At 40.3% G+C, this 8993-nt stretch overlaps 1 long non-coding RNA gene across 1 annotated transcript; it reads right to left on the reverse strand.

Annotated features, from left to right (window-relative positions):
• Window positions 1–616: 616 nt before the first annotated feature.
• Window positions 617–8766, reverse strand: LOC127924351 (uncharacterized). The gene is made up of 3 exons (XR_008117696.1): window positions 8496–8766; window positions 2672–4279; window positions 617–1458 (listed from the first exon to the last, which is right to left on the reverse strand). It is a non-coding gene; the product is annotated as an uncharacterized LOC127924351 (long non-coding RNA).
• Window positions 8767–8993: the final 227 nt, after the last annotated feature.

The raw sequence follows: 8993 nt of genomic DNA on the forward strand, positions 1-8993 counted from the left end.
TACTTCACACTCAGTCCAGCTCAAAGGTGAATTGGGCGCACCTTGGCACCACCTCACACATTGTACACCAGCTCCAACCCCTTCCCGCACACTGACGGAAGTCAGAACTGACCGAAGTGGTCTACATTCGGTCCCAAATTCTACATCTATTTAGCCAAGGAAAATGGGAGATGCACCCCCATACTCTCTGACTAAATCACACCTTTCCCCCTGGGAACGTTTGGGGATCTCTGGACCCCTGTTTGTTATTTTTCTTCTCATGGGAGGAGTTACTGTATGTACACTCACATGGCTTATAGACCAACAGATGCACCCACTACAGACTCACGCACTGAACTCTACTCTGCCAGGTGAAACTAACTCTCTCTCTCTTCCCTCTTATCTACCACAAGACCATACCGTTTCTAGGCGTGAGGTGGGGGTCACTAAGTGCACCCCCCAGGAGTTGAAGAGCACCACCTTGTGTTTGCCTTTCAATTCCACCACCACCGTTGATAGAGGAATTCTAAATTCCTTTATGTTTTATTGCCAAAACCAATTCGCACTCATTTCTAATTCATTAATGAGTTGTAAGTTCATGAATTATGCATGAAGTAGATTGAGACCAGTCTTAAAAGCCAAAGGTAACAGTGTTTATTACAAGAGAGTACTAACCGCATACACATTTTTCCACAGGTTATAAACTGAGCATGACATCATCAGTTTCCCACCCTCTCTCCGATTCTCACAAGAGCCCATTGTTTTTAGGTCTGAAACTCTTCTCCTACTCCCCCCATAAAACTACATTCCAAACTGTCTAAAAGATATACTTTTCTCCACTAATGGAACACCACCCAAACATTTCTTATCTGTCTGAAAAGCTATAGCATCTCTCCCCCTTTAACTTCCCAAGAGGCACAGACAATTAATTTGTTCTGCTTACATTTTCAGTAACAGCCAAGAACCAAGAACCCATGCATTTCATATCATAACATAATAGTATCAGAATAAATGGTTTTAATCAGAAATGTATATATAATTAATCATTTCAACTATAATTTCCTCTATCAATCCTCCCTTTGATCAAATATTATACATTCAAATCTACAAAATATAATTATTAATCTACTCATACTAACATTATTATAAATGTTTATCCGACTCTTCACCCATTATTAATCAAATCTAACCTTAACTCCAACTGTTTTTAAACCTACATCAGAATCATAACTCCTTTTTCAGGATTTTTGTCACAATCTTTATTAAAAAACAGTTTAATCATTGAAACAAATTACAATCTAATTCCCCTTCATCTCAACACTATTCTCATCAAACATAAATTCCCCACAAATGACAGATCCAGATTCGTCCACTTCCTCTGTAGACATGCCTTCAGTCCTCCACGGGTCAGAACCTGGAATCGGCCCATAACGCCCCATCTGTTGTGTCATTGATCTCTCCAGAGTCCTGGAAACAAGGCTTCGCACACAGGGAATTAGACAACAGCCGCATAAAATTAAAACAGTCATGCAGGTGGATGCCGCCCATAACACAGTGATTATAACATTTTTCCATTTTACAAACGTACTATCAAACCAATTAGTCAGGGAAGTATTCACCCCAGAGTTTTCTGCCAACCCGTGAGCCAGGGTGGTCAAACCAGCTGAGGCTTCGGGCGCTGATTCGTCTGGAGCTGTATTACCTGGGATGTAAGACATGGTCCTGATTATCACGCCCACTTCCCCCTTTTCTTGTGAGAGTAGAACCCCGGAAATGCTTAACTCTAATCCTGCTAGGATCTGATTTCTTGCTTTGACTCATCTGGCACCTCTCCTGGAACCCCAATGTTATCAATGTATACCTTGTCATCAAATGACCCAGATGGAGTGCTTCTCTTTTCCCTATTAGATAACTTCATGTCCTGTTGTCTGCACACATGACCCACACAACCACTAGGTGTCAACACTGGCCCATTTTATTTGATTGAAATCCGCAGAGTTCAACCAGCCTGTCAATTCAGACATGGTCTCGTCAGTGGTCATATTCTCTGTCCTATTGCAAGTACTAACTTGGTTCCTGGGGATATAAATAGTGCAAATCAATACAACTGTCATTATCTGGCATTCCTGCTTGCATAACAGCTTTACCATACCGACCCACACTCCTCTACCCAGAACCGTACTAGGGTGTCGACCAAGACCAGGTCATCTTCCTACCACAACCCTTGATCCTCCTTCGTTTCTATTTAAAGGGTTAAGCATCTCTTTATGCCACTCTACTCTACTGGGTGAGTGGATTCATATAGCCCTCTCTCCCCGTGAGCTATGACCTGTGTCCACGATCAATAGGGGAACCTGCACCGGTATCTCTTCTATTTTGGAACAAAATCCTCACCGTCTAAACCATGGGTCAAATTACCACTCTCCGCATACTCGAGTAGGACATGCTGTATCAGGAATATGTCACCCACGATAAGGCAGCTTCAGACGAACAGCTTCCATGTGGAGCCCCACCCTCTCCCCTAGAACACATCGCTTACCAAGAGCCAGACACATTTTCACTTCTATGAACAACAACAGTGAGGAAAGGACAGGTAAGGTATTTTTCATTCGAGAGATGGCCCCCAGAATTCTGTTAATTCCAGTTCTCCTCTCGAACTCTGTTATTGTTCGACAACGGAACTGTGTCTTACCCTCCCGCAGTGCGATATGAATCCGGGTAGCTCTTTCAGCTAGCTGTCACCAGGAGCCCTTGGTATGGTCCCCCCACCAGACCTATGGGACTGGATTGAGTGACTTCACCTGTAGTTCACCTGTAGTGCATAAACTCTTGGACATACAGGTTTGGTTAATAAAACAGTTTCTTATTCGTTCTGTTTATTAGCTAAAAATAAATTATTCGTTAATTATCCCGTAGGTCACATCCTATTCTAGAACACTATTTACCCATCCCCCCTTTGTTACCTGGCTCTGCCCAGGTAACAACCTTGCCTTATTCTTACACAATGACTTAGGTAAGATTTAGTGAATTATCCTTATGTCTGACATTATCATTTAGGAGTGTCCCTTTCATTTTCCACATGTCCAATTCTCGCTTTTGTCTCCACTCAGTAACTGTTATCTACACACTATGTTATCTTTGCTCGTCCTGGCTCCCCTTCTAAAACTTCTCTGCTCTCCAACCCTCAAGGTCTCTGCAGTGCGGGGGAGGGCTCTTCTGTCTGCCTGTGGCTCTGTTTTTCACATTCCCAAATTTGAACTACATGCCTCACTGTTTGGCTTTATCTAAACTCATGGATTTTCTTTTAGAAAGAACATGTCTATGAGCGGCTTTTCTCTAAAGTCCTTACATTTCCTTAATCAATCTATCTTAATCCTAACAATAATCCTAAATCATCATAGATGTCCTATATTCCTGTTAAATGTAATACTATTTAAAAACGTATAATCTAATAAATGCTAACCATATTAAAAATCCTTCCTACACTAACAAGCCCTCTCCTTGGGGACCCTCAGTATTCTATCTGACAATAACATGGATTTAATATGTGTTGCAAAGTGTGGAATAAAACTTTGGTCATGGAAAACAGAGTAAAGCAGAACAAAGCATTCTTATAACCCATCTGGTCCTCTCAGCTATTTCTATCCTGCACCAGGTGGGCACCATGCCACCCTTCACGACAGGGAGAACAAACATACATGGGTCATCCTCAATCAGTCTCATCCTCCCCTGAAAGCATGCTTCAGTATCTCCAACTGGAGCATCAAGCAAAGGCATCATGCCTGAAGCCTTCACCACATCTGTAACAGACTTCTTAAAACACGGTATGATGCAAGCAGCACAACACATCAATAACAATAATACAAGAATTAGGGTCAGAAATCCAGTAACCACCATACCAGTATACTTACCAAACCAGGCCAAGACAACAGACTCCTCCACTCCCGCCATGGTCCTCATCTCAACAGATAGTGCATCAAGCCCATTAAGGACCTTAGATATACTACCATCTGGACTGGTGTTATTAGGGATATACGTACAACATTGTTCACCGAACATCTTGCAGACGCCCCCCTGACTAGCAAGAAGCATATCCTAAGCAAGTCTATTCTGTATAAGACAGCCACAAATTGTCCCTACCATCAAAACCAGTCTCAGTGCCTAATTGATCAATAGTTGAATAGTCTAACATTAATTACCTGAATGGGATTTTTAACCCAGTAGTAGCAGGTTCGGTCCAGGGGTGGTAGAGGAGTGTGTCTGGCCCTGGTTCGTCTGGGACCTCTGGTTTTGGCAGTACCTTAATAGAAAACACACCCATCGTGTTTGACACGGTCCTTTGTAGTCCGAGGGTGTATCTGCCTGCATCAGAGAGCTTAATAGTTTTGATGGTTAGTAGGATTTCATCACCTTTACAAAGTTCAACAGTGCTCCCAGGTTTCCCCCATATCATGGAAAACCTATCCACCTTTGTGGGATCTCCTATGCCATAAGGATATCCTCTTCTCCAATCCCAGAACTGTCCCAAGTTGGTTATTACGTAATCCCCATACGGACACCCTCCCCCATTACACAGGTAATGTCCCCCGTCTTTTGACACTTCTGTACACGGGTGTTAAAACCAAACAAAAATATCTCAATTTCTTCCCTGCCCTGTTGGCTCAAAATGTGTTATCTTCCCCTATTTATTCTCAATGATAAATATGACTTTCTCTCTGTTACAATACCAAATCCCTAATAGCCCATTCAAAAAACTCCACAGCTAATGTTATAAGACAGAATCCTGAACCACTTTCTCATTTGCGGTTCAAACAGTAATTCTAAGCCCTCAACCAAAACTGCTTCATTTCTAATGAATTTACCTTAAAACTAGTAACTCAATATGACCCCATTCATTATACAAATGACTCTCCCCTGAGGCTGATCAGACCTCAGAAGCCAGTCATGATAAGGTCAAAAGGTCATACCATATTAGACATAAAGAACCCTTTATCCTCGTCTACGGATATGTTTACTTAAATGAACATGCTACCTTAAGATACAATTAACCCGATAACATTATTATCCAATGCATTACTTTTTCTCTCTGCCGCAAATGTCGTACATTTCAGTGTAAGGAATCCGTAATTTAATCCCTGATATTTAATAAATATGCATTCGCATTCTCTCATGGCTCCTTTAATTTACTTATTTTGGGTAACTCTCATCCGTTTGGAACAAATAGTTCTACCTAAACCCCCAGAACACACTGTTCAAGTTTAATCAACCCCTAAAATTGACCATAACCAGTAAACAAATAAACAAAACACTTTTATATCAACTTTGAAAAGTTACTCAAACCTCGATACACACACTAACAGCCATACGATTTGCTCCGTTATCCCCAGTCCCTGGTGACAAAAGTGCCTCGCTAGTGACGTCATCATCAAGCGCTCAACCTGCCATATGTTTACTTCAAATTAATTGTAAATAATTCTTGTTCGATTAACCAAACCTAATTTATCACATCTGTTCAAATCCTGAATTATAATTTACCACCCCAACCAACATCTCTAAATTCGCCAATTTTATAAAAGCTTTTCGATGGGTATAAATCATAATTGTCTCTTTGTTATAATTTAGAATCCATTTTTCTCTAAGTACCTGTCTCGTCTTTGACTTAGTATTTTAATTACAACTCTATTCCCAATACGTTATTCACTTGTCTAATTACAAACTCAGACTAGCATTACATTTACATTTACATTTAAGTCATTTAGCAGACGCTCTTATCCAGAGCGACTTACAAATTGGTGCATACACCTTATGACATCCAGTGGAACAGCCACTTACAATAGTGCATCTAAATCCCCAGGGGGGTGAGAAGGATTACTTACCCTATCCTAGGTATTCCTTGAAGAGGTGGGGTTTCAGGTGTCTCCGGAAGGTGGTGATTGACTCCGCTGTCCTGGCCGTAGGGAGTTTGTTCCACCATTGGGGGCCAGAGCAGCGAACAGTTTTGACTGGGCACGGGAACTGTACTTCTCAGTGGTAGGGAGGCGAGCAGGCCAGATTGGATGAAAAGCTTGTTTGGGTGTAGGGCCTAAATCAGAGCCTGTTATACTGAGGTGCCATTCCCCTCACAGCTACCGTAGGCAAGCACCATGGTCTTGTAGCGGATTTTAGCTTCAACTGGAAGCCTATTCGGAAGGGGTGACGTTAGAGAACTTGGGAAGGTTGAACACCAACTCAGACCAGTTCTGGATGAGTTGTAGGGGTTTAACGAGTGTACGCCTTAAAAATGCCTTGTCTCTGGGAACAGGGAAATCCCCTTAACCCAAACTTTTACTCCTACAACGACACCCAATAATTCTGACGATCCCTTCACATCGTTTGTTTTAAATCTCTTGAGGTATCATGTAACTTATTTTTTTACCTTCGAATTGTCGTCCCACAATATTTTTTCCACTGTCATACACTCAAACCACTGTGATTACCGTGCACTGTCCCTTTAAGATAAGACATTTTATTTGTTCCCAGCAATGAGAACGGAAAACAGATCATTTTTAGAATACGTTACTTTTTGTTCAAATTCACTGGCGTTACCTTAACCAAAACTCAATACTCGGAAAAACAATCACAACTTCTTACGATTAAACTATTCTTACCTAATTTATAGTCCAAAGCGTTGCACTATATAGCCCCATTGAGTGTCTAGCAATTCCGTTGCTGGCTATAGCCACAAATCTGCCTGCCTTTGTAAAATATATATTCCCTATTCAGATTGAGTTCAGTTTTAAATTCTAATCATCAGAGTAAACCCAACCAAACTTCTCAACTTACTATACCCTAACATTTAAACGTACCATGTTTTTGTGTTAAATTTCTCATATGTCAATCGATTCATAAATAGCCATAAGTCCGGGTGGTAAATTGTATCGTATCTCTCCGTTATCCCCTCCATTTAACTTTAGGTAACTCTCTTTTCTATGATACATCTATTTAAATACGACTCCCATCTCAATACATTATTCCACCAGATCATTTTGGGCGAAATAGCGTTTTACATCGAAATTGTCTCGCCGTTATTTTTAAAGACTTCTTTTTTCAATTCTATCTAGAACACATAATATCCGTTCAGTTATAACTTTGGCAAGCACTGGCGACCGTATTTTTCAGGCAAAACATGCAAATAGGTCAATTACGATCTAAAATCAATTTTAGTTAAACGCCTCGGCCGGGAACCGAACCGTGGATTACTGTTGGTGAGACTGTTGCGCTCGCCACTATACTACCAGCGCTATGAATTTGACTGAGACTCTCCGCAAATATACCCATTTTCACAGTTATCTGTATTTGTTACTCCGACATCTAGACAACAGAAAATGGCCCAAATTTAAACGCCCAAAGTTTTCCCTCAGTTCCCTTTCTTTACTCGATTGTCGCCTCTGACTTCCCCACAGTTAAATTACAACCTGTTGACGATTTTTTCGTGGAGTGTTACACTCCCGGGCGAAATGTCCAATTTTGTTACAATTAAAACATCTTGTATTTTTCTTTTGACCCACCTTATTCATTTTTCTCGACTTTATTTCCTTCTCTAACTTCATTATACCTCTCTCAGTTTCCGCGGGATCCACATACTTGGGTGGTAATTTCACTGGTTGCTCCAGCAGCCGTATTCTTATAATCACCAATTCGTCGACTGGATTATCTCTGCATTGTTGGTATAATCGAGGAAGATATAGTTTGTTACCCTCACGCCCACCCAATTGGTTAACTTCTCTATCTGCGGGAGCGGTGGGTAGTGCCTCTCGAACTCTTTTTCGGCGCGTCCCATTCTCTTTTTTGCTTCCGAAAGCCAAACTCCGGCTGTGTATAACCCCTGTTTATTCTGCTTTTACACATTATTACCACATTCCTTATGTATCTGTTTTATAAGGGATTCCAGCTTTTCTACATTTAGACGGCCATCAAAATCATATTTTTTTTCCATCTTAGACCGAAATCGATGTTTCTCTTGTCTTTCTGTTCCATATATTTCTGTTCTATAAATTTGTAATTTACCGTTACTTAGTTACTTCTAGTTATTCTTCTGTCTTAATCTCTCATGATTAAGTTTAGCTCTTTTATGGAAATCTTACCAATAGTTTTGACTTTTGAATCAGATTTTTAGGTCTAACCTAACAACTATAAGCCCAGGGTTTGTAAGGCCCTAGTTAAAATCTTATTTTCCGGTTGTGTCAGTAAAGAACTCTAATAATCGTTATCTCACGCCACTAATTGTTAGATTTCCCTCTCGCTTTAGATTTAAGTTACCCTCTCCTCCTTATTCGGCTAAACAATCCTTCCTTTTCTGTCTTAATCTGTCCTGGTTCATGACCGAGTCCAGTTCTTCCATTCTTATCATCAACACTACACACACACAATCAAAATTGTAAGACTTTTTATGTTACACTGCAGTCTGACCACCAAGTAACAAGTATTTAAATTAAAATAGCTAACTAATGTCAGTGAAATAATTGTTTAAAACTCACCTTTACGTGGAACAAATTAGGATTTTGTTGATCCAACAATGGAAGAGGAAATTTTAACGCAGAAACTGAATTTATGGGTGGGGTTGTGATGATGTTAACACCTACACCTATTGTGTCATTTCGGAGGCAATTTTATTGTAAATAAGAATATAATATGTTTCTAAACACTTCCAATGAATGTGCAGGCTACCATGATTACGGAAAATCCTGAATGTATTGAGAATAATGATGAGTGAAAAAGTTTCATACTCACAAATGATAACCTCCTTATTGTAACGGTGAAAGGTTAGAATGTCTTATTGGTATGATACTTGTTAGTTATTAGTTCTTACCATTAGGGTTAGACAACATTCCAAACATGAAAACTTTAAATACAGTTTGAACTCTCAAACGGTATCCGTCAAACAAACAAACAACAATAAAGTTGGATCAACATTAGTGCACATTAGTGCACTTTGCTTTGGCATTACCCATATGGTTGTTCAAGGTCATACAAAG

This window comes from Oncorhynchus keta, unplaced genomic scaffold (genome assembly GCF_023373465.1).
Source record: "Oncorhynchus keta strain PuntledgeMale-10-30-2019 unplaced genomic scaffold, Oket_V2 Un_contig_3970_pilon_pilon, whole genome shotgun sequence".
Classification (NCBI taxonomy): domain Eukaryota; kingdom Metazoa; phylum Chordata; class Actinopteri; order Salmoniformes; family Salmonidae; genus Oncorhynchus; species Oncorhynchus keta.